The 27,421-nt window shown below is 41.8% G+C and overlaps 1 pseudogene across 1 annotated transcript; it reads right to left on the reverse strand.

Moving 5' to 3' along the window:
• Positions 1-6,279: 6,279 nt before the first annotated feature.
• LOC309563314 lies at positions 6,280-17,512 on the reverse strand (annotated as a pseudogene). Its single transcript has 2 exons — positions 17,422-17,512; positions 6,280-6,924 (listed from the first exon to the last, which is right to left on the reverse strand). The product of its transcript is annotated as an uncharacterized misc_RNA (transcript).
• Between the last annotated feature and the right edge of the window lie 9,909 nt (positions 17,513-27,421).

Genomic DNA, 27,421 nt, shown 5'->3' on the forward strand with positions numbered 1-27,421 from the left:
ATACAGAGTAAGAGTAAACTGTACACCTCTGATTCAGAGCGGCACCCTAAAAATTACAGCCTCAAAATATAATGTCTTGCCACTCTATTAGCTCACTACTTGTAGGGTGAGCTGTGGGAGAGTAAATGTTGTGGGAAGGGGGCACAGATAGTACAGGCCAAAAAAAGGAAAGATAGAGAATGATGGAAGACCTGTGTGTACAAATATGTATGTTAGCATCACTGGGCCAAAGGTTGACATAAATGTTGTAATGCTTCCTAAGAAGCATGATCAGGCTGTAATAAATAGATGTGTTTCCCATGTCCCCCCCCCCCCCTCCCTCCAGACACTGCAGCTTACAATGGGAGGGTTTGAGCAACAGAGACAATGCTGTCAATCATCCAGAATGCAGTGGGAAGGACTAGGTGTGGCAAGGTACTGATTTGCAAGCTAGAGACTTATGAATCTACTGTTGCACTGCTAATATCCACGTCCCCTGCAACATATATTTATTTCCACTACAGCGTTGCAGATACAGCCTGCAGAAAAATGGCAACTCTGCTATAAATCCAAGAGCAGTGCAGCATTGTTACTACATCAACACAGGAAGCTGCATTAGGACTCATATAGATGGGTGTTGTTTTTCTGTGATTGTCATGCATTTGGAATATACATCACAGGTCAGCAGGATTCTATTGACTTTAAATGAGAAGTACTCATGACAGTCAGAGGTTGTGTTTGACCTAATTTACATGGTGGTGTATTTCTTTGGATGCAGCATGTCTTATTGGGGTGTCTTTGAACTGCAGGCAGACATTGGATCAGGCACAGCATTTGAATGTCAAACATTGCATTTTTAATTTGAATGCATGCACTTGCTGTCATTCAAATGGCTTGCTAATTAAAATAGAAAACAAGCATTTGACAAGAACGTCCATTGACAGGAGCCCTTGGCTGAACTTCACTGGCAGACTCAATAGGTATATAAGGGCTTTGCATAGGGACTTATAGGGGAAAAGTGCAGGTGCATTTACAGTGCCTTGAAAAATTATTCGTACCCCTTGACATTTTCCACATTTTGTCATGTTATAATAACCAAAAATGTAAATGTATTTTATTGGAATTTTATGTGATAGACCAACACAAAGTGGCAGATAATTGTGAAGTGGAAGGAAAATGATAAATGTTTTTTAATTTTTTTTACAAACAAATATCTGAAAAATACTTTGTAGAACCACCTTTCACTGCAATTACAGCTGCAAGTCTTTTTGGGTATGTCTCCACCAGCTTTGCACATATAGAGAGTGACATTTTTGCCCATTCTTCTTTGCAAAATAGCTCAAGCTCTGTCAGATTGGATGGAGAGCGTTTGTGAACAGCAGTTTTCAAGTCTTGCCGCAGATTCTCAATTAGATTTAGGTTTGAACTTTTGACTAGGCCATTCAAAGCATGAATATGCTTTGATCTAAACCATTCCATTGTAGCTCTGGCTGTATGTTTAGGATAGTTGTCCTGCTGGAAGGTGAACCTCTGCCCCAGTCTCAAGTCTTTTGCAGACTCTAACAGGTTTTCTTCTAGGGCTGTATTTGGCTCCATCCATCTTCCCTTCAACTCTGACCAGCTTTCCTGTCCCTGCTGAAGAAAAGCATCCTCACAACATGATGCTGCCACCCACATGTTTCACGGTGGGGATGGTGTGTTCAGGGTGATGTGCAGTGCTAGTTTTCTGTCACACATAGCATTTTGCTTTTAGTCTAAAAAGGTAAATTTTGGTCTCATCTGACCAGAGCACCTTCTTCCACACGTTTGCTGTGTCCCCCACATAGCTTCTTGCAAACTGCAAACAGGACTTCTTATTGCTTTCTTTCAACAGTGGCTTTCCTCTTGCCACTCTTCCATAATTTCCAGATTTGTGGAGTGCATGACTAATAGTTGTCCTGTGGACAGATTCTCCCACCTGAGCTGTGGATCTCTGCAGCTCCTCCAGAGTTACCATGGGCCTCTTGGCTGCTTCTCTGATTAATGCCCAGCCTGCCAATTTAGGTGACGGCCATGTCTTGGTAGGTTTGCAGTTGTGCCATACTCTTTCCATTTTCAGATGATGGATTGAACAGTGCTCCGTGAGATTTTAAAAATTTGAGATATTTTGTTATAACCTAACTCTGCTTTAAACTTCTCCTTAACTTTATCCCTGCCCTGTCTGATGTGTTCCTTGGCTTTCATGATGCTGTTTGTTCACTAAGGTTCTCTAACAAACCTCCGATGGCTTGGCAGAACAGCTGTATTTATACTGAGATTAAATTACACACAGGTGGACTTTATTTACTCATTCGTTGACTTATGAAAACAATTGTTTCCACTAGATTTTAGTTAGTATGAGTATGAGAGTAAAGTGGGCTGAATACAAATGCACGCCAAACTTTTCAGATATTTATTTGTAAAAGATTTCCCGTTTTAGATTGTAACATAATAAAACGTGGAACATTTCAAAGGGTACGAATACTTTTTTAAGGCACTGTATTATACAGCAGCACATTTGTTTTTTAATAGAAGGCCATAGTTCTGCTTTAAAGACGGTTACACATTTTCTGATTACAATTATGTTTCAGTTCCAGTTTTAATGATTATTTATCTTGATTAGTACTTTTGGCCACTATACTGTACATTTTCAAATTTTATAGATTGCCATGGCTGATCTATATACAATATATATACCATCTTAAACAGATTAGAACTCTTTATAGCTGCCAGTAGTGCACACTGCAGCTAACAGCAGCCAACTTTAAGAGACCAATTGTGCCCTGCCATTATTGACCTGTGCTCCATTCAGGCCCCATTCACACCTCAGTTTTTTGTAACTTGAAGCTCCAAAACGCTGGGGGAGAAAAAAAATCTATTGTTCTCTATGGGGATGGTTCACATCTCCACTCCAAGTCCCCTGAAGTTCAAACAAGTTCTGGAGCTTTTTTAGTTGCTAAAATTGGGCATATTTGCGCATTTTTGGCGCATTTTTAATCCCATAAAAATGAATAGAGACATGCAATTTGTGCTGTTTTGTGCATTTTTTGCGCACATTTTTTTGCCCAAGTAAAATATATTTCCATAAAGGAAAAGACAAATAAATGCACAGGAAATGCACAGATCTCCATTTTGTTTGTTTTGTTTAGCAGCCATGGGAAGCAACATGGATGAGGCAGTATCTTTTTTTTAGATCCAGAGAAATTTATTTGGATGGTAAAGCAGCTCCCCCGACTCTATGATTCAAGAGATCCATCCTACAAGTCCTGAGCGAGCAAGAGATGGGCATGGGACTAGATTGGCAGCCAACTGTTCCTAAACTGGGCAGACTTAAATGCCACTGGGAAGGATGATAAAGGTAAGACAAACCCATGCAATCCCAACCACCTCCACACTCACCCAAGTGAGATGATACAGTGGGTACGGAAAGTATTCAGACCCCCTTAAATTTTTCACTCTTTGTTATATTGCAGCCATTTGCTAAAATCATTTAAGTTCATTCTTCTTCCTCATGAATGTACACATAACACCCCATACTGACAGAAAAACACAGAATTGTTGACATTGTTGCAGATTTATTAAAAAAGAAAAACTGAAATATCACATGGTCCTAAGTATTCAGACCCTTTGCTGTGACACTCATATATTTAACTCAGGTGCTTTCCATTTCTTCTGATCATCCTTAAGATGGTTCTACACCTTCATTTGAGTCCAGCTGTGTTTGATTATACTGATTGGACTTGATTAGGAAAGCCACACACCTGTCTATATAAGACCTTCCAGATCACAATGCATGTCAGAGCAAATGAGAATCATGAGGTCAAAGGAACTGCCTGAAGAGCTCAGAGACAGAATTGTGGCAAGGCACGGATCTGGCCAAGGTTACAAAAAGATTTCTGCTGCAGTTAAGGTTCCTAAGAGCACAGTGGCCTCCATAATCCTCAAATGGAAGACGTTTGGGACGACCAGAACCCTTCCTAGAGCTGGCCGTCCGGCCAAACTGAGCTATCGGGGGAGAAGAGCCTTGGTGAGAGAGGTAAAGAAGAACCCAAAGATCACTGTGGCTGAGCTCCAGAGATGCAGTCAGGAGATGGGAGAAAGTTGTAGAAAGTCAACCATCACTGCAGCCCTCCACCAGTCTGGGCTTTATGGCAGAGTGGCCCGACGGAAGCCTCTCCTCAGTGTAAGACACATGAAAGCCCGCATGGAGTTTGCTAAAAAACACCTGAAGGACTCCAAGATGGTGAGAAATAAGATTCTCTGGTCTGATGAGACCAAAATAGAACTTTTTGGCCTTAATTCTAAGCGGTATGTGTGGAGAAAACCAGGCACTGCTCATCACCTGTCCAATACAGTCCCAACAGTGAAGCATGGTGGTGGCAGCATCATGCTGTGGGGGTGTTTTTCAGCTGCAGGGACAGGACGACTGGTTGCAATCGAGGGAAAGATGAATGCGGCCAAGTACAGGGATATCCTGGACAAAAACCTTCTCCAGAGTGCTCTGGACCTCAGACTGGGCCAAAGGTTTACCTTCCAACAAGACAATGACCCTAAGCACACAGCTAAAATAACGAAGGAGTGGCTTCACAACAACTCCGTGACTGTTCTTGAATGGCCCAGCCAGAGCCCTGACTTAAACCCAATTGAGCATCTCTGGAGAGACCTAAAAATGGTTGTCCACCAACGTTTACCATCCAACCTGACAGAACTGGAGAGGATCTGCAAGGAGGAATGGCAGAGGATCCCCAAATCCAGGTGTGAAAGACTTGTTGCATCTTTCCCAAAAAGACTCCTGGCTGTATTAGATCAAAAGGGGGGTTCTACTAAATCTGTAGATTGTGATCTGGAAGGTCTTATATAGACAGGTGTGTGGCTTTCCTAATCAAGTCCAATCAGTATAATCAGACACAGCTGGACTCAAATGAAGGTGTAGAACCATCTCAAGGATGATCAGAAGAAATGGAAAGTACCTGAGTTAAATATATGAGTGTCACAGCAAAGGGTCTGAATACTTAGGACCATGTGATATTTCAGTTTTTCTTTTTTAATAAATCTGCAATAATGTCAACAATTCTGTGTTTTTCTGTCAGTATGGGGTGCTATGTGTACATTCATGAGGAAGAAGAATGAACTTAAATGATTTTAGCAAATGGCTGCAATATAACAAAGAGTGAAAAATTTGAGGGGGTCTGAATACTTTCCGTACCCACTGTATACGTTTCTATTTATTTTTTTAATTATCTATAGATTTTTAAGAAATATATAGTAAGTAGACCCACCCACCATCCCTCTTCTCCTCTTGTGCCCTGCATGTTAGGTAAACCAGATTCCTAGCACCAGAAAACCAGTACAAACTTATGCTCATATTCCTATGCATTGCTCCATGCTCATACTTATGAGAAAAGAGGCAACAGATGTGCCATTCCAGTTCAAAATGTCCACATTCATAGACAAATGCACAAGGGCAAGCACACATACTAATTAGCATGCACACTTGGCACCGATCTGCCTATTAAAACTGGTCTGTCATTATGAGCAGTTGCTGAATGGTCTTCAGCTTGTTCCTGGGTTTCTGAGAGCTGATCTACTGTACTTACCTGTATATGACCCGGTTCAGGTTCACCTGATTACTCTGACCTCGGCCTGTTTACTGGACTAGTCTTTGCCTGCTGTTTGTGTACTGCTTTGCCCGGCTGTTACTGTCCTTGCCCTGCCTTCTGGACTTGCTCTGCCTGCCGTTTCAGTCCTTGGCTGGCTAGACATTACTGACTGCTGCCAGTCTCTTGGTCCTGCTTCTGTCTTCTGCTCTGGTGCCAGGCTGCTTCTGCATCCTGTTACGAGGACTGCGACTACCAGCTCTACCCAGCTACAGAGGGGAAATCGCCAGCCAGCAAGTCGGGCACTCATGCCACTCCTTGTCCTTACACTCTCTGTCTCCACCTTTATGAGTGTTGGCCAAGGGTGCAAGAGAGGCCTCCACAATGTTCCAGTCTTAACCAATGTACTTTTTACCACAGCATCTGCCAGCAGGAGGGATAACAAGGCTACATGGGGACACACAAGTAGATAGGTGTCAGCAAGTCACAAGTACATGAGGGCACTCTCTGACCCCTATTTGTAGATAATGTATGGATGATGCAAAGATATAATGTACATATATTCAAAAAAAAATGAGACTTCTTTTTAATAAACCTTTTTTTTATTCTTCAGTACAGCTTAGAAGATAGTTATATTAGCCAACAGATACAGGGTAAAACTTTACATGTTTCTCAAAATGCATAATTATTCAATTGCCTCAAGCTGCCATGGGACCTGTCCTGTTGGTGATATAAAGTAGGATGCAAATTGATCCCTGACATGTGTATCTTGTCTGCTTCCACAAACACCAGTCCAGTGAGCTCTCTCCATATTATATACTAATGAGTCCTCAAACTAGAATCCATCCCGCTGCCTCTCAAAGTTGTGCAAGGCTTTACCAGCCCGGACTGCATTTTGCATGTTCAAGACGATAGGAACGTGCAGGAACCGCCATTTGTTTTCCAAAATTCCAAATGCACATTCAACAAATCTACGTGCTCTTGTTAGTGGATAATTGAACACTCTCTTCTGCAGACTTAGATTGTGCCCGAATAGAGCGAAGGCCTCATCCCCCACAAAAACAATGGGTAGGGGAGGGCCATTTGTGCCAGGGGAGTGGACTGTTTTCTGGAAGGTCCAGACAATTTGTACGCAGCATTTGCCCAAATGAAGAATAGCAAAAAATACTTGGGTCAGAACTGCTGCCAAACGACCCAATATCTATATAACGAAAGCAATAATTAGCATCAGCCACTGCTACTAAAACAAATTAGAAATATTTCTTGTAGTTAAAATACTGGCATCCACTGCCAATGGGATTTATGATCCTAATGTGCTTCCCATCAATCGCTCCAATGCAATTGGGGAAGTTGCAGTTTTGCCAGAAAACTTCAGCGATCTGTGACCATTCTTCTCTCGTGGGTTTTTAAAACACAATATCTTTCAACACATTCCAAATAGCAGAGCAGGTATCACGGACTATTTAACTGGCCGTAGATTTTCCAACCCGAAAGGCATAGTGTAGACTAACCAATAATTCTCTGGTTGCTAGGTAACTACAAAGAAATAAATATATATATATATTTTTGTTTTTTAACAGTTAGGCTTCTGAAAGGAAAGTGGAAGAGTCTATGGGATGCCTACACTTGACAAAAACATCAGCTAAGGGAGTTTAGGAGTGGATCTGTGGCACGTGCGCCTGCAGAATATGTCTACGCCAAAGACTTGGAGTTCCTTCCGCCAATTGTGGATTTGGGGAGGTAAGCTATCATCTGTACGTATGTCATTAAATAAAAGTGAAAAAAAAAAAGTGAAAACAGCAAGTTCTAATTTTTTTTTTCTATTTTCAGTACGGAAAGTTGCTGGAAGGATCCTACTGAAAATGAGGATTTGGATCAAGCTGTGAGCAGTCAGCATGCAATCCAAGAGCCTATGGAGAGCCAAATGCTGACTTTAGCAACCTCTACCTCTGTGACACCTGTCGAGGAGTCCACACCCTTAGGGGTCCTCGTGTACCTCCAAGAGCAAACACACGTGGAACAAGAAGGAGGACCTCTGACCCAGTTTTTAACCATATGTTGGACAATGCAGCCAGTATGTCGAAAAAATGAACACCCACAGCCACAGGCAAAGTGTCTGGAAGGTCTTATGGAGAGGGTACCATCAGAACGCTATGCAGACATGTTGGCAGGTACCATACGGTATATTGCCACTTTTGTCCTGCCAACCACCATATATAGGCCCTCCGAAACCTCCACCACCTTATGGCCCCCTATGCAAGTCTCCCCCTGCCCCCTCTGCCAATAACACATTCTTCTAATTGGCAGAATGTTCCTCAAAATCAATCTTTCTCCATCTTGTCACATTATGCCCATGCCATGAATGTGGTGATGTCCCCTAACAAGCCAGTCAACTCCTCACACACCTACGATCACCTCTAGTTTTCTTTTTTTCTGAGCTACGTTAGCTCTATTTTGGGTTTGTTGGCTCCTTTTTTGAGCACTTTGCAGTTTTGGAGGTGGTCTAATCTTGTTGATTTAGATCTTCTGGCCTTACAGTACATCCAAAATATGTTTAATTTCTGGGGAATAATGACTTCTTGTTGTTGGACGTGTGCTTGCCCATGTGTGACCAGGACTGGAAGTCGTAAACCTGTATACATGTTAGTACATTTTTTCATCATGGTGTACAACTAGTTTTGGCAATGCGGAGCCTGTTGTTTTGCCTTACATTTTATTATTCTTTTAAAAATATATATTTATATTTTAGGCTTCTTTTTATATGTATGTAAAGAAAAAAAGGAAATGTTTCTATTTCGAGAATGTTTCATATTTTTTACAAAAGTAAAGTTTTGAATTACTTTCAACACATTTTTTTTTCGTTTATTTTATGCATATACAAAAATAAGCATATTGGTTTCTTCATGTACCAGTTCTAACAAAATAAAAAAATAATAAAAAAATGTCCTCAACATTATGATTAGTCGTTCTACAGGAGGTATACTATTAGGGACATATGTGCCCATTCACTGCAAATGACTACTGAGTAAACCCAGTAACTTATCAAAAAAAGTAGGCTTTAGTAGGGTTTAGTGGACATGATAAGAAAGGAACAATGACAGCCATCATGATTCAAAAGAAGCTGGACTAACCTTTTTATAGACATGCTAGTGTACTCAAAAAATTTTTCTTCATAAGCTTGTAGGTCACTGTACATGACCTAGAACTGGCCACGCTCTACTCGATCGGCAATTTCAGGTTGGATCCAGTATCTGCGTTCCCTCTTCTTCTCTCTCTTTCACAAAGAAAATATGACATCACAAAACATGCCACTCATCATCACTCATCTTTGCAGATGCCAAAGCTCAAAACCGCCTGAAAAATGCTGTATAGAAACACGAAAAAACGTGCAAAACTGCTACACTCAATTGTGAATGCAGCCTCAGCTGTAGCAGCTCTCCTGTATATTACTTACATTTCCTATTGAATCCTATGCACAGGATTCAGCATGGATGTTTGGCAGAGCACACTGCAAAGCCTGTTAATAAGACTGTATCCTGATAAACTCTTTTACACTGCAGTGGGGACTCATGATATCTTAACAACTTCTGGACCAGAAGATTTTCCCCCTCAATGACCAGGCCATATTTTGCGATTCGGCACTGCGTTACTTTAACGGACAATTGCGCAGTCGAGCAATGCTGTTCCGAAAGATTTTTATTTTTTGCGCTATAAACAAAAAAAGAGCGACAATTCTGAAAAAACACAATTTTTCACATTCTGCTATATAACATTCCCAAAAAAAAAATTTAAAAATCGAAATTTTTTAACATTTTAGGCCAATTTGTTTTCTGCTACATATTTTTGATAAAAAAAACCCATAATAAGCATATTTTGATTGGTTTGCACAAAGTTATCGCATCTACTAACTACGGGAAAGATTTATATAATTTATATTGTTTTTTTTTTTAACTAATAATGGTGGCGATCTGCGATTTTTTGCAGGACTGCGACATTGCGGCGAACAGATCGGACCCCTAACTGACATTTCTGACACTCTTGGGAGGACCAGGGACATTACTACAGTAATCAGTGCTAAAAATATGCACTGTTACTGTAATAATGACACTGGCAGGGAAGGGGTTAACACAGTAAGTGATCAAGGGGTTAAATGTGTACCTAACGACGTGATTCTAACTGTGGGGGGCGTGTCTTGTTAAATGATCAGAGAGACCTGTGTTCCTATATAGAAGGATCACAGAAGCTCTGTGATTATTCCAGAGATAAGAACGGTCAGCTGTGTTTACAACAGCTGCCCGTCCTTCTCTGTCAGTGGGGAGCGATCGCGGGTGTCAGGCGAAAATCGGAGCCGCCTGCCCCGTGCATCGGAATCCCTGCTGCTGAGTGAGGGTGGGAGCACGCCGCCAGCAGCGCGCACTCGCCTCCTGGCTGCAGGCGCGCGACAGACATATACCTACGTACATTTGCGCAGGAGGGCCGCCTGCCGCAGTATAACTGCGGCGGGAGGTCGGGAAGTGTTAAAGTATCTAAAGCAGAGTTTCTCAACCAGGGTTCCTCCAGAGGTTGCAAGGGGTTGAGCAAAAAGGAATTTCTGCCTCTCAGATGAGTAACCACTGACACCAATGATCTTTTTTGCTATCTGTAGGGTGGGGGAATCTTCCCAATGACCACAAATGTAAGAAGCATTATCCAAACTGACCATCACATGAATGTACTGTGAGCTGTAAATAATAATTAATTATTAACAGGGGCTCCCTGAAGCTAAAAAGTTATTTCAAGGGTTCCTCCATTTTTAAAAGTTTAGGAAAGGCTGATCTAAATGAATCTAAACCCAAGAACAAAAATGTAATTTATTGCAGCTTACCAACCCTTAGATGTGGTGGTTGCATTCGTTTTTATTTTTTTTATCTTTTTTTTTCCTTATTTTCACTTGGTGATATTGTCTGTAAGACACTTCCTGCCCTAGGGTGACAATGCTCACTCACCGTACTATATCTCTGAAGGAGCAGTGTTATCACTCTAGGACTTAAGAACACCTCACTTCTCCTCTCCTTAACATACAGGGGGGGATTTACCAAAACTGGTGCACACAGAATCTGGTGCAGCTGTGCATCGTAAACAATCAGCTTCCAGATTTTAGGTCTCATGCACACAGGGCATTAGAAAAAATAAGCTGCAAAGCCAATACCAGCTCCAGAAAAAAGCAGCTGTAAAAACGTGCTTTTAGTAGCTTTTTCCATTGGTGTCAATGCGCGTTTGGCCACGTTGGCTTTTAGCAGCGTTTCTCTGCCTCTATTCAAAATAAATAGTTGCCTATGTGACTTGTCTTTGATCCGACTTTCAGCCCATTAATTTGAAAAGAAGTCGCATCCAAGTCGGATTATGATGATCCAAGTTTAAAGGGGAACTCCACGTAAAAAAAAAAAGCGGCGCGGGGTTCCCCCCAAGTTCCATACCGGGCCCTTTCAGTCTGGAATGGATCTTAAAAGAGAACCCCATGCCAAAATGAAAAACAAAAAAATGGTGTGGGGTCCCCCCCAAGACCCTTCAGTCTGGTATGGAATTTGAGGGGAACCCCCACACCAAGAAAAGCCCGCTGTGGGGTCCCCCAAAATCCATATCAGACTCTAATCCGAACATGCAGCCCGGCAGGTCAGGAAAGGGGAGGGGACTGGCCAGCACCTCTCCTCCTGGACCATACCAGGCCATACGGCTTCAACATGGGGGGGGGGGGTGGGTGCTTTGGGGAAAGGAGGCTCTGTTGATGGGGACAAGGGCTTCTTCCCGACAACCCTGGGCGGTGGTTGTGGGGGTCTGCAGGCAGGGGGCTTAATGGAATCTGGAAGCCCCCTTTACCAAGGGGGACCCCAGATCCCGGCCCCCCTAATGTGTATGAGTATGGGGTAAATTCCAACCCTACCCATTCACCCCCAAAAAGGCAGTGTAGTGTAAATAATGAAAAGAGACGGTTTTAAGAAGTCCTTTAGTAAAAATCTTCCTCAGGTCTTCTCCCTTAAGGTCAGGTGACGACACAAGGGGCAGGGTCTCCGGGTGACGTCACTGGGTAGCCACACCCCATGGCTATTTAAGAAGCCACAAAGAGCGGAGCTGGCAACCGGGTTGGCAGCAGAGAAGACCGGAGGAAGAAGACCTTGAGGGAGAAGACCAGAGGAAGAAGACCTGAGGGAGAAGACCTGGGGGAGAAGACCTAAAGAAGAAGACCAGAGGGAGAAGATTGGAGGGAGAAGATTTTTAATAAAGGACTTCTCAAAACCGTCTCTTGTCATTATTTACACTACACTGCCTTTTTTGGGATGAATGGATAGGAGTACAATGTACCCCATACTCATTCACATAGGCCGGGGCCGAAATCTGCGGGCCCCTTGTTAAAGGGGGCATCCAAATTCCGATAAGCCCCCTGCCCACAGACCCCCCCAAACCACCGCCCAGTGTTGTCGGGAGGAGGCCAGTATCCCCATCAACATGAGGACAAGGTGTATTGGGGTGGGGGGGTGCAGAGCCCCCCCTGCCCCAAAGTACCCACCCCCCATATTGAGGGTTTGTGGCCTGGTATGGCCCGAGGGGGGGGGGAGAACTTGGGGGGGACCCCATGCTGTTTTCTTTTCATTTTCAACTGAAACTGACTCAAAGGGCCTGGTATGGAACTTGAGGGGACCCTATGCCATTTTTAAGATCCTCAGAGCACAATTCGCATTACAAGTTGGATCATCATGACCTGACTTGGATGTGACTTCCTTTCAAATCAATGGGCTCTCATAGAGAAACATTGATTTTGACATGTAAAAAAAAAAAGCTTGATGTGTCTTAACACCGTATGCGGCATTAAGCCGCGTTTGGCAGTCTTTAGCAGCGTCAGGCGTTTTTACAGCTGTAACGCTGGTTCTTAGAACGCACTAGCCCTGGGAGTTTTTTGCAGCTTGAAAATGCCTATGCCACTTACAGTTTCAAAACATCTGTGTGTGTGCATGAGGCCATAAAATAACATAGAGGGGTGTTTATAAGCTGCAAAAAACAAAACAAGAGGCCTGACACTTCCAAAAGTGGCTGTAAAAAATGCCCTGTGTGTATGAGGACTTATTGTGGAAACCTTATTGAACAAGCTGAAGTTTGAAGTTGATTTGTTACTATGCATAGCTGCATCAGATTCTGTGTGTACCACTTTTAGTAAATCTCCCCCAGGGAGTTCTGTAGTTTACAAAGGTAAGCTGCAAAAGAAAATTAAACTGCTTGAGATAACAATTCAGAGTACATAGGACTGTGCTACACTTCTGGTAGGATCAAAGATATTTTCTTGCACTTATTAAACGGAACTAACAGAACACGTTCAATGGTGTTTTTAACAGACCAAAAATGAACAAATAGAATAAGTTAATTGTTAGGGTTTACTTATACTTTAAAGTGGTTGTAAAGGCTGATGCTTTTTTACCTTCATGCATTGTAAGAAGGTAAAAAAAACCTTTTGTGTGCTGCTCCCCCCACAGTCCTGCCAATACTTACCTGAGCTCCCTATTGATCTAGCGATGTGCACCAGAGCCTCGGCTATCCCAGGAATCCCTCTCCTAATTTGCAGAGATAGCAGCATGAGCCATTGGTTCCCCCTGCTGTCAATCACAGCCAGTGAGCCAATGAGGAGCGAGCAGGGGGCAGGGCTGAGCCGAAGCTCTATGTGTCTTATGGACACATAGAGCAGGGCTTAGGAGCAAGCATGCACCAACACCCCCATAGTAAGCGGCTTGCTATTGGGGGCACTGGTAAGGGGGAGGAGCCAGGATCACCCTGGGGAACCTGGGCGGAAGAGGATCGGGATTGCTCTGTGGAAATCCACTGCACAGAGCAGATAGGTATGACATGTTTGTTACTTATTTTTTTATTGTTGAACCGTTAATACTACTTTAAGGACTAAATGAAGGTACATCTGTAAATAAATATAAAGTATATGTTATGATGTTTTTCTTTTTGGTGGATATTTTCTTATAACCCAAATAATCAAGAAGCTCTAACCGACTTAAAATGTAGTCAAAGCTGCCAGGCTGTCCCTCTTTCAGTCAGTGACCTTTGAGTGCTACTAAACTCTTTAACGACCATGCTAATTTTATGAATAATAACTGTTGATCACCACCACAAGTTACCCGACACCAGCCTACTGTACAAAACGTTCCTGCCTTTATCAAATATCAGCGTAACTAACATAATATCTGATAAAGGAAATGTCTGCTGGTAAATTTCATCCTTCCGTTGACCATAAAGATTCTTTGATGTCTCCTCCTAGGCGTCCTCATTGTTATAGATTACTTCATCGGTGGTAATATTTTATCATTAGCTGTTTGGTGACCTGACGAAGAATAAACTCAATTAGCATTAGTTTAGTTGAGAGATACATTACACACTGAGTTAAATAATTTCAAGCATGTTAAATCAAACAGCGGGTATCAAACAATTATATTCTCATGACCCATTACTGTATAATGTAAGGCAATACAAGTTGAATCAGAGATGCAATCCTGCATTAGCTGGAGAGAAATGAAAAGTTGGTTCTTTAAAGTTTTGATGTAAATTCAGATGTATTTACCAATAAAAGACTAAACTCCCAATGCATACAGGTATTTTCAAATGAAAACTATTAAATGTGTTTTTATGCCAAGATGGAAAGAAAGTAATAGACCGATAATTTAAAATGAGAACATATACATTTTGTCAACATGTAATATACATTGCTTTGAGTATTTGTAAACTTATTGTCCATCAGACCACAAATCTGTAATTGTGATTTAATACAGTAAAAGAAAAAGAAAAAGAAAATAGTGCCTTTAGGAATATATTAAAAAATCATTCTTAAATATATTCTTAAACCATTATTACATCAATACAGGGCCAAGCGTACATGTTTTTCCTTCGGTCTTAAAGCCCAGCTGCAAGCTTGAGTCTGGCCCAAAGACATCACAGATCAAATTAGAGAAAATCAATGTCTAGGAATTCTTTCATCTGCTCCTTTATCAGGCAACAAAAACAGTGACGTGGTGCTGCTTTCTGTGATATTCCTTCTGTAAGTCCAGGTTGGAGTCTTGACACCAATAGAGTTGGAATTAAATAGGTGCCTTTTAACCCATAGGAGGATTGGTGAGTCTTTGGAGAACAGTTCTGGGGATAGGGTGAATAAAATAACTAGAGCGTCTTTTTATTTCTGGGAAGGGCCACAAGATACATTTGTTGTATAAATTCCCAATCTGGAATGTGGGCTTTATTCTTTAAAGTATATACTGGGTCTAAACTTTTTCTTTTACTGTTGGATGTAGAGAAGGATAGGCACTCTTATCAGGGTTTACTGCTATCCAGGGATCTTCTGTATGGATTTGCAATGGTTTTACCAGATATGAAGTGAAGGAAAATCTAGAATGACAAGGACAGCAATAAGAGGCTGGTGAAAGTTCTAGCCTTTCCCCTACTCTATTGAAAAAAACAAACAAACAGCTGCTGAATATTGCTGTAGTGTTGCACTATTGTCAATAACCACTGGCGTACCAACAGGGGGGGTGGTCCGCCCCAGGTACCACACATTGGGGGGGTGTCAAACAGGCTGGTGCCACGTATCTGGCATGTCTGTCCAAGGCACCTTCATTCTGGGACAAAGCAGTGTCCCAGAATGAAACGGACACACAGCAGCCAGCCACCCTATCAACTATACCAACTGATTCCTGAACTGGTTGCTAGTCACCTGCCGCCTGGTGTCTAACAACCAGTGATGTCAGGCACACAGACAGGTAGAGGCCCCAGCATTCACAGCGGAGGAGGATTTAACTTCCTCTTCCTCCGGGCAGAGAAATTAGCTCCACCCAACTCCTCCTCTTCTCTGGTCCAGTTCCATGCGCATGCTGCATACTGCAGGTAAAATGGATTGTGTGATGGATGGGATCCTCTTCTTCTGCTAAAAAGGTTTTAAATTACTGCCTGTGCCCAACTGCTCCTCCCCGCCTGAGTCCTGACTGAGGGATCTGAGAGCGGGAGAGGACATGATTGCCCTCATCACAGGGTGGGGGGGTTGGCGTCGTCATATGCCCACCTCCTCTCTACATTCAATGCAGGTAATAGCCTGTTTTATGTTGGTGATTTAGAGTAGTTTAACCAATTCAGCCCCGGATGGTTTTACCCCCTAATGACCATTTTTTGCGATTCGGCACCGCGTTATTTTACCTGACAATTGCACGGTCATACAACGCTTTACCCAAAAAAAAAAAAAATGATGTCCTTTTTTCCCACAAATAGAGCTTTCTTTTGATGGTATTTGATCGCCTCTGCGGTTTTTATTTTTTGCGCTTTAAACAATAAAAGACCTTTATTAGTTTAGGCCAATTTGCATTCTGCTACAAATTTTTGGTAAAAAAAAAATCCCAAAAAGTGTATATTGATTGGTTTCCACAAAAGTTATCGCGTTTACAAACTATGGGATAGATTTATGGACTTTTAAATTTTTTTTTCTTTTTTTACTAGTAATGGTGGCGATCAGCAATTTTTAGTGGGACAAGTGACACTTTTTGGGGACCAGTCACCCCAATACAGTGATTAGTGCTAAAATATACACTGTTACTGTATAAATGACACTGGCAGGGAAGGGGTTAACATCAGGGGCGATCAAGGGGTTAAGCGTGCTCCTAGGGAGTGCTTTCTATACTGTGGGGAATAGACTGACTAGAGAGAGATTTGTGTTCCTGATTGACAAAACAGCCGTCTGCCTTGTTTACATTGTTCTGTCATTCTTCTACACGATCGCGCGTGGCCGGCAGCCATCGCACTCGCTGATTAGCTCCCAATGCGTCTAATCACAGCGTTGGCACGGCTCCGGCGGTGCGCGCACCCCCTAGAGCCCTTCAACAAAATCATGTATGAGTATGTGATTTTGCGCTTAAGAGCCGCACGGCCGCAGTCAATGTACGTGGGGCCGGGGCGTACCAATGGGAGGGGAGGCAGTCTGTCCTGGGTGCCACACATTGGGGGGGGGGGGTGTCAGTCGTCAGTCTGCCAGAGGTGACACCAATCCCGAGGGTGGTGAGAGCCCTGGCTGCACCCTTTGGCAATTTTTTTTACAGCCGAGCCGGAACACCCCCAGCGCCGCGGCCACATTAGCCTTGTCTGGTCTTTTCCTCCTGGCTGCTCCTCCCACTCCTGGCTGTTCCTTCCACAACTGCTGCACTGCTGAGCCAGGCCTGTCTCAGTATTCTCCACTCGGGCAGCACGGCTTCCTGCTGCATACTGTGTCCACAGTCCTCACAGTGGATTGCAATGGCGGTTTGTGCGGATTTCAATAGCAGTGTCTGAGGTGAGCTGGTGATAAAGGGGTGGGGATGTGGGTTGGCCGCCATGCTTCCACCGCCCAGTCACCTGAGCTGATGTAAGAAGATGCTGGAGGGGTGTTTGTGTCTGCCCTGACACCCTGAGCTGGTCTGATAACAGGAAAGGGGGGGGGGGGAGGTTGCTGTGTCCACCACTACCACCCAGGTATAGCTGAGCTGATTTGAAAGGGGGGATAGTAGCTGATCTGATAAGGTTGGAGGGGGGGTGGTAGTGTTGCTGTGTCCACCACCCAGGTATTTTAGGTGAGCTGGACTGATAAGGGGGGGATTGTGTGGGGTGTCTGCAGCCCAGGTGTAGACAGACTGTGACCCACCCACATCTTGCAGCCATCAGATCTGTCCAGCAAGCAGCAGGTTACAGCAGCATCTTGCCATCTTCCCTGTGGCCATTAGATCCCATTGACGGTCCAGCAAGCGACACGCCTTGTCAGCAGCCAGATCACAGCATCTTGCCATCTTACCTGCAGCCATCAGATCCTGTCCACGGTCCAGCAAGTAACACGCCTTGTCAGCAGCCTGGTCACAGCATCTTGCTATCTTTCCTGCAGCCATCAGATCCTGTCCAGCTAAATCAAATCATCAATGCCAATGATGCCATTGTCTGTTGTCCCCAGAGACAGATCCGATCCAGAGATCACCATACAGTGGGATCTCTGGATCGGGTCTGTCCCTCAGGACAGCAGATAATGCAAAATATTGGCCATACTTTGTATTGTCAGCTGTCTCCCTATGTCACTCTAAAGTCTTCCTCATAGCAGCTCCAGTCCAGCCCTCCATGGTAAGCCCTTCACTTCCCTGACCGCAATATGTCTGAAAATGTAAACAGTGTTCAAATCACACATGAGGTATTGCCGCGATCATTAGAGTGGGAGCAATAATTCTAATGCAAGACCTTCTCTGTAACTCTAAACAGATAATCATTAAAAAATGTTTAAAGTGTCGCCTATGGAGATTTTTTAAGTACCGTAGTTTGTCGCCTTTCCACGAGTGTGCGCAATTTGCAAGTGTGAAATGCTAGGTATCTTTTTACTTGGCATAACATTGTCTTTCACAATATTCAAAAAATTGGACTAACTTTTTTGTTTAGTTTTTTTTTTTTTTAATTCATTAAGGTGTATTTTTTACACAAAAATTGCGTTTGGGAGACTGCTGCGCAAATACAGTGTGACATAAAATGTTTTAATGACCGCCATTTTATTCTCTAGGGTCTCTGCTAAACAATATATATATATATATATATATATATATATAATGTTTGGGGGTTCTAAGTAATTTTCTAGCAAAAAATACGGATTTTAACTTGTAAACAACAAATGCCAGAAATAGGCTTGGTCTTAGTAGTTAAAGGAAATACAGTGCCTTGCGAAAGTATTCGGCCCCCTTGAACTTTTCGACCTTTTGCCACATTTCAGGCTTCAAACATAAAGATATAAAACTGTAATTTTTTGTGAAGAATCAACAACAAGTGGGACACAATCATGAAGTGGAACGGAATTTATTGGATATTTCAAACTTTTTTAACAAATAAAAAACTGAAAAATTGGGCGTGCAGAATTATTCAGCCCCCTTAAGTTAATACATTGTATCGCCACCTTTTGCTGCGATTACAGCTGTAAGTCGCTTGGCGTATGTCTCTATCAGTTTTGCATATCGAGAGACTGAAATTTTGCCCATTCCTCCTTGCAAAACAGCTTGAGCTCAGTGAGGTTGGATGGAGAGCATTTGTGAACAGCAGTTTTCAGTTTTTTCCACAGATTCTCAATTGGATTCAGATCTGGACTTTGACTTGACCATTCTAACACCTGGATATGTTTATTTGTGAACCATTCCATTGTAGATTTTGCTTTATGTTTTGGACCATTGTCTTGTTGGAAGACAAATCTCCGTCCCAGTCTCAGGTCTTTTGCAGACTCCATCAGGTTTTCTTCCAGAATGGTCCTGTATTTGGCTCCATCTTCCCTGTCCCTGCTGAAGAAAAGCAGGCCCAAACCATGATGCTGCCACCACCATGTTTGACAGTGGGGATGGTGTGTTCAGGGTGATGAGCTGTGTTGCTTTTACGTCAAACATAACGTTTTGCATTGTTGCCAAAAAGTTCAATTTTGGTTTCATCTGACCAGAGCACCTTCTTCCACATGTTTGGTGTCTCTCCCAAGTGGCTTGTGGCAAACTTTAAACAACACTTTTTATGGATATCTTTAAGAAATGGCTTTCTTCTTGCCACTCTTCCATAAAGGCCAGATTTGTGCAGTATGCGACTGATTGTTGTCCTATGGACAGAGTCTCCCACCTAAGCTGTAGATCTCTGCAGTTCATCCAGAGTGATCATGGGCCTCTTGGCTGCTTCTCTGATCAGTCTTCTCCTTGTATGAGCCGAAAGTTTAGAGGGACTGCCAGGTTTTCGTAGATTTGCAGTGGTCTGATACTCCTTCCATTTCAATATTATCCCTGGCACAGTGCTCCTTGGGATGTTTAAAGCTTGGGAAATCTTTTTGTATCCAAATCCAGCTTTAAACTTCTCCACAACAGTATCTCCGACCTGCCTGGTGTGTTCCTTGTTCATCATGATGCTCTCTGCGCTTTGAAACAGACCTCTGAGACTATCACAGTGCAGGTGCATTTATATGGAGACTTGATTACACACAGGTGGATTCTATTTATCATCATTAGTCATTTAGGTCAACATTGGATCATTCAGAGTTCCTCACTGAACTTCTGGAGAGAGTTTGCTGCACTAAAAGTAAAGGGGCTGAATAATTTTGCACGCCAATTTTTCAGTTTTTTATTTGTTAACAAAGTTTGAAATATCCAATAAATTTTGTTCCACTTCATGATTGTGTCCCACTTGTTGTTGATTCTTCACAAAAAATTACAGTTTTTTGGCGCTGTAAATTCACTTGAAGGAGTTGTAAACTTAGAAGGTTTTTTTTATCTTAATGCATTCTTTGCATTAGGATAAAATACCTTCTTTGTGTAGCAGCCCCCCTCAGCCCCCCTAACACTTACCTGAGGTCCCTCTCTTTCCAGCAATGTCCATGAGTGTCTCAGCTGTCAGAGATTCTCCCTCCTAATTGGCTGAGACACAGCAGCGGTGCCAATCAGGAGAGAGAGAGGGGGAGAGGCCAGCCTGGGGCTCCGTGTCTGAATGGACAAAGGGAGCTATGACTTGGATGCCCCCACAGCAAGCTCTGTGTAAGGCCAGGATCACAGAAGAGGGACCTGAGAAGAGGAGGATCCAGGTCGCTCTGTGCAAATCCAACTGCAACAGAGCAGGTAAGTATGACATGTTATATATATATATATATATAGGAAAAAAAAACGAGACATTACAATCACTTTAAAAAATGATTCTTCCCTGCAAGGGTCCATTCTATTTGCAGTTAATATAGAATATTACCCCCTGATAATTTTGTGCATGGTTCTTATACAGGTCATATAAACAGAAATTAAAAGCTAGCAAAAAATCAGTTTCTTTCATGGATCTTCTATAGCCCCAGTTAAGCCATGTGATTATATTAATACTAATTTAGATAATTTACTAAAGAATAGCATGTGTTCACGTTGCAAAATGAATTTAGGTTAGTGAAAAAGGTAAAGTTGTTCTAACTCAATCATCTATTTGAGTGTGGGCAAAAATCATGTAATCATGTATCCTTTACATGATTCGAATATTCTTCACAATAAGGTAAACTTGGATTTACCTTATTACTTATAAGCTACTCATTCACTTCCTTGTTATCTCTCATCTCCACTATTGCAATTCCCTTCTCATAGGTCTTCCTCTCCATAGGCTATCCCCTCTTTAGACCTTTCATGAATACTGCTGCCAGGTTTATCCACCTTACCAACCACTCAGTGTCTGCCACACATCTCCACCAATCCCTACACTGACTCCCGATAGCTCGTCTAATTAAATTCAAAATACTAACCACAACATACAAAGCCATTCACAACTCTGCCCCAAGCCACATCACCAATCTTGTCTCCAAATATCACCCAAACCGTCCTCTCCGCTCCTCTCAAGACCTCCTACTCTCAAGCTCCCTTGTCTCCTCCTCCCATGCTCATCGCCAGGATTTCGCCAGAGCCTATCCCATCCTCTGGAATGCTCTACCTCAACCTGTCCGGCTATCTCCTTCTCTAGCTGCCTTCAGGCGATCCCTGAAAACCCATTGCTTCAGGGAAGCCTATCACACCTCCAACTAATCCATGACCACTTCCATCAGCTCATTCCCCACAGTTACAACCTTTTGTACCACCTGTCCAACCCTATTAGATTGAAAGTTCCTCTAAGCAGGGCCCTCTTAATCCTTTTGTATTTTATTGTATTGTAACTCTATTGTCTCCCTTTTATATTGTAAAGCGCTGTGTAAACTGTTGGCACTATATAAATCCTGTATAATAATAATAATACTTAGCTTAGTCAAAGCCCATTTTACCAAGTGGACACGCATTACTCTTTTAGTAAACCCCTTCCATTATCTGTAAACACAAATTTAAATTGTGTAACTGCCTAACACACAAACCCCTTTATAACAAAATAACCAGACAAATCAAATTCTTGGTTAAATTTAGGTTTTTATAAACTACATGATTTGTAATAAAGAAACATATATGCAAAAAGGTATCGCACACAACTAGCTACATGCTAAACATTATCAATTAAAGGGAATCTATGAGGGAAACATAGAACAGATAACTAACCCTATGGACTTGTAGATCATAGGCTACGATTGAATAATTATTTTCAGAAAACACCAATATGAAGCAAATCCAACCAAGTGAGTTTCAGCAATGACAAATGAAGAAGGCGAAAGAGCAGCCAGATGAAGCAATGTCTGGATCCATTTTAAAATATGTCACGCCTTCAACATCTACCGCAGTAGGAGAAAGTGCTGGTGAATGCAAAGGGCAAATACCAGAAGTATCTTCTCAAGAACATTTATATATAAAAAGGCAAGATTTCGAGAAGATCAACTTATCTTCAAGCAGTGAGAGTGATGTAGAGGAAGGAGATGCCAGCAGAAGCCTCCCCCAGCAAGACTCTGATGCAGAAGAAGAGGAGACTGATAAACTATCAGTTTATTCTTATGTTGCTGCTTGGCCAGTTTCAGTTCCAGTTCCAGATGATTTAAGAGTGGACCTTATTAAGAGGGGAAGTGAACTTTTCCAAAATAGGCATGGGCCTTTCAGTGCTGTTGAAAGACAAAGAGAGAAATCAAAAGGGAAAAGTCAACAGCTCACCACTGCATGATTCTATAAAGCTCTGCCAAATGGTGAGAAAATTCTTAGAACGTGGATGGTGTACTCTCCATCAAAAGAAAATTTGTTTTGTTTTTGCTACAGACTTTTTTCTCCTAATGAAAAAGTAACCGTAAGATCCAGTTTTGTTACGGTGTAGTGGAAGCTGAATCCAAAGGTGTCTGAGCAGCATCTTACATGCTTAGAGAAATGGAAGACCTTGAGAGCAGGACTGAGGCTACAAAAATGTATTGATCATGTCCACCAAACAACAGTGGACAAAGAGAAAAAGAAATGGAGAGATATTTTGCATCGCCTCTTGGATGTAACCTTGTTTTTGGCTCACCAGAATCTTCCTTTTCGTGGTCATAGAGAGTCCATGTCATCGGCAAACAAAGAAAACTTCCTGGGATTGGTAGAATTGCTCTCAAATTATGATCCAGTTTTAAAGGAACATTTCATAAGACTGAAACATTCTATTGCTTCTGGGAAGAGAATGACATCTTTTTTCTCTCCAAAATTTCAGAATGAATTAATTTGTCTTCTGGGGAATCATGTGAAAGAGAAAATAGTGGCTAATATCCAGAAAGCAAAGTATTTTGGGATTCTCTTTGACAGCACCCCTGATGTGTCACACTCTGATCAAATGTGCGAAGTAATCAGATATGTCCATAATAAAGGTGACAATGTTGAAGTAAAGGAATCATTCTTGGGCTTCTTTCCTATGGCTGGAAAGACTGCTGCTGAGCTCACAGAAAATATCCTGCAGCATCTGGAGGAAGATGGACTGGACATAAGCCTTTGCCATGGTCAAGGATATGATAGTGCTGCAACTATGGCAGGGATTCATGGTGGTTTTTAGGCAAAATAAAAGAGATTAATCCAAAGGCTTTGTTTATCCCATGTGCAAACCATTCTCTGAATTTTTGTGGGTTGCACTCATTTGGAAGTGTTGCTTCCTGTGTTACTTTTTTTGGTATATTGGAGAGAAAACTTCTTTTTAGTTTTTATACATTGTTGGGGATTGCTGATGGAGAATTTAGGTGCGACAGTAAAAAGACTTTTCCAAACAAGATGGAGCGATCATTATGATGCTTTGAAGCCAGTGAGGGTGAATTTTGAAAAACTGACTTCAGTCCTTGAAAAACTGTGTGATCCCAAAGAAAATGTGGACACAAGAGGATCCGTTCAGATGTTGCTGCCTGCCGTATGTGATTTTACTTTTTTGTGTTATCTTTCTTTCTGGTGTGACATTCTGGAAGAAGTTAATATCACACAGAAGTATTTGCAAGCAGTGGGGCTCACTCTTGAAAAGTGCATTGTGAAGCTACAAGCTCTAAAAGCATTTCTTGCAGATCAGCGAAATGAAATTGTGGGAAAAGCCACTTTTTATGCAACTACCACGTGTGAAGAAAAGGGCATTTCTATGGAGAGAAGAGGGAGAGTAAAGCTCTGGAAAACAATGCCAGGAGAGAAGGCAGAGGATGCTGGTCTCACATTGCCAGAAGAAATTAAAAGGGCTATGTTTAAGTGCCTTGATCGGTTTCATCAGGAGTTGGAAATTTGTACTAAGGCAATTGAAAAAATCCTTTCAATGTTGCTGTTATTTAACTGAACACCCTGGTTGTTGCAACAGAAAATGATCTTCAAAATTATACTCCAAAATTGACTGAGGTTTTTGATGAATTCTCTAATGAAGACATCTTTGTGGAGATTAAACGCCTTCGGAGTCATTTGGAAGCTGCCAAGATCAGCATTGAAGAGGCAAAGAAATAGACAGTTTTGCAGTTGCTGCAGTTCATTGTTAAATGGGATTTTTTGTGAATCTTTGCCTAACTTGTCACTGTGTTTTAGATTCTTTTTGACTCTCTGTGTGTTCATTGCTTCATGTGAAAGAAGTTTTTCAAAATTAAAATTGTTAAAAAACTTCTTCCGCTCCACCATGAGTGAGACAAGATTGACAAATCTGGCCATACTTTCATTTGAACATGAACATGCAAAGAAGATTGTCTTTGATGCAGCCATTGATCAATTTTCGGAACTGAGGGCTCAGAGTCAGAGGATGTGAATGTATTCTTTCAATAAGGTCACTTTGGAGTTTGGTTCTGTGTTTTTTGTTTATAAAAAGCAGAATTATTTTTTAAGTTGATGTAAAGTTTACAAGGTTGTGCAATAAATATTCTTAAAATATTAAAATATATACACATTTTTTGTGGGTGTTTTTAAATTTTAAAGTTGGGGGGGGGGTGCCAGATATCAGATACGCCCCCAGTGCCAAATGCTCTAGGTACGCCCCTGTCAATAACTTATCACTTTCCTCATACATTGTATCTATATTCCAGAAAGCCCTGGTGAAGCTGGTGATGTCCTACTTTTATATCAGCTTTAAAATGTTACTACTAAACCCAAGACCCTGCATTCATTATATCTGGTCTCCCACAGTACACAGAACACGAACATGCTAAAGTTTTAGTATACATAAGCTGCTAAATACCTTTTCTCATCAGCAGTTAGAGCAGTCTTGTGACTTCTATAACAAGGTACCGTTGGAAGTAAAAACTACCACATCATTTTGGAATAATTTATATAATTTATATATTTTTATAACTTATATAATTTTCATCCTCAGCTCTAGGGCTAGTAGAACTTATGGTTCAGGTGGTCATGTGGCCAAGGGCAACCGATCAATGACTTTATCTGACCACGCTTCTTGCCTATTGACAGCAGCCATGTGTCCCTGCTCCCCATTCCAGCAGATGGATTCTAGGAGAAGCAGCTACAGATCAGGACGGCAGGCAGACGATAAAAGTTGTAGGTAATTGAGACTCTTGATCTACTTTAACCACTTCCTGTCCAAGGATGTCATTTAACGTCTTGGACTTTGAGTGGAGATATCTGAATGATGCCTGCAGCTGCAGGTATCATATTTTGCAGCCAGCGATTCCCTGCACCGTAAGAAAAATCATAGCAGCAGATTAGCTGCTTGATCATTCTTACATCCTCCGGTGCTTCATCCATTTCACCCGTGCGATCGGAGAGCCGGAGAAGGAATCCACCAGCAGTGGAAGTTCACTATAGAGAATACTGAGAACCAGATGGTCCCCATGACTCTCGAAGGCCCGGGCGCGATGTTATGACATCACGTCAGGCCTGGCAGTTGTAAATACTACTGTGGATTTGACTGGAAAGGCTAAAATCGTTAATTTTTTTTTATCTGTCTTTCCAGCCTAGAGGAGAGATGTGGGGTCTTATAGACCCCACATCTATCCATAAAGAGGACCTGTCATGCCCTATTCTTAATACAAGGGACGTTTACAAAAAGAGTAAAAGTGATCACAAAAATATGTGTACGTACATCGCGCACACATATGTAAACAGCGTTCAAACCCCACATTTCAGGGATGGCTGCAAACTTTAGAGCAAGAGCAACAATTCTAGTCCAAGACCTCTTCTGTAACTCTAAACTGGTAACCTGTAAAAATTTTTAAAGCGTCGCCTATGGAGATTTTTAAGTACCAAAGTTTGGCACCATTCCACGAGTGTGTGCAAGTTTAAAGCGTGACTTGTTAGGTATATATTTACTATTTAATCATCTTTCATGTAATACAAAAAAAATTGGGCTAACTTTACAGTAGTGTTTTGTTTTTTTTTAAATTCATGAAACAGTATTTTTTCCAAAAAAATTGCTGCTTGACATCAAATGTTGCAGTGACTGCCATTTTATTCCCTAGGGTCTGCTAAAAAAACATATAGAATGTTTGGGGGTTCTGAGTAATTTTCTAGCAAAAAAATGTAGATTTTTACATGTAGGAGAGGATTGCCAGAATAGCCCCAGTATGGAAGTGGTTAAATTAGCTTGGGGTGCAAGTGACATTTACAGAATGGGCATATGGCTGATTAATTATATCACTCCATTATAATCTTACATTTATGGTGAAAACCATCCTGGAGCTGTTTTTCCTTACTCAGATTGAGAAACCTAGTTGTATGATGACTAAATATACAACAGTGTATGTGGCTCCTTTAACTCCAGGCTGGATGTAACAAATTTTTCAGATTTCATCACATGCATAGGTGGCCCAATCTATAAAGTGTATGTAAACCCCAAATCTATTTTTATGTGTGCCTGATATGTCCCACTGTATTTAGTTTTCCTAAACTAACCAATTTTTGGAAATCAGTTGAAAAATGTCTGACCTAGAGTTGTAGCCAATAGCAAAATGAAGGCATTGCCTCACAAAATAGTGGTGTAGTGGTTAACACTTTCACCTAGCAGCAAGAGGGTCACTGGTTCGAATCCCAATCACGACACTACCTGCCTGGAGTTTGCATGTTCTCCCTGTGCCTGTGTGGGTTTCCTCCGGGTACTCCGGTTTCCTCCCACACTCCAAAGACATGCTGGTAGGTTTATTGGATCCTGTATAAAATTGTCCCTACTATGTATGTATGAATGTGAGTTAGGGACCTTAGATTGTAAGCTCCTTGAGGGCAGGGACTGATGTGAATGTGCAATGTATATGTAAAGCGCTGTGTAAATTGACAGCGCTATATAAGTACCTGAAATAATAATTAGCATTGGTACTGTCAGCCTGCCGTATGTGCTTCAGCATCCACTTGAAAACATTCACATGGTACACTAACAATATTGCTAATTGAGAAGCAGTGACGTGGCCCTTGTCAGCCTATAACAGGAAATGCTGTTACTGGCAGGATCTCCAGATAAAAGAATTTGCAAAAGATTCAAAAAAACTATTTGCTTAGGAAAACAGTATGCAGTCAGACATAATGCCTATGATAGTAAAGCTAGATTTAGAGTTTATAGTAAAGCTAGATTTAGAGTTTACATACGCTTTAATTATCTATGCATAGGTCAAGTGCCAGATCATAATGCACATAACCATTTTAGCCTCATGGAATGGCATTAAGGTTTTAGAATTTAATTATAAAGATTTTTTCCAACCAACAAGCTCAGAAATATCTATCTGCCATCTGCTTGGGATGACAAAGCTGAGTGGGACTCTGACACATTCCCCATATTTGCTGGTAGTGTTACAGTCTTGTTTGGTTTCTCTTTCATGCAGTAATACTAGTTTAGCGCTCTGCTTCACCACGTCCACGGCAGAGTTTGTGTAAATTTAAATGACTGTGAAGTCTACAGAGAGTAAAGAAGTAATTTCATTGCCCTCCAGAGCATTTCTAGAAATGGGGCATTTGTCAATG

The sequence above is a fragment of the Pelophylax lessonae genome (genome assembly GCF_965119305.1).
Source record: "Pelophylax lessonae genome assembly, chromosome: 9".
Taxonomy (NCBI): Eukaryota; Metazoa; Chordata; class Amphibia; order Anura; family Ranidae; genus Pelophylax; species Pelophylax lessonae.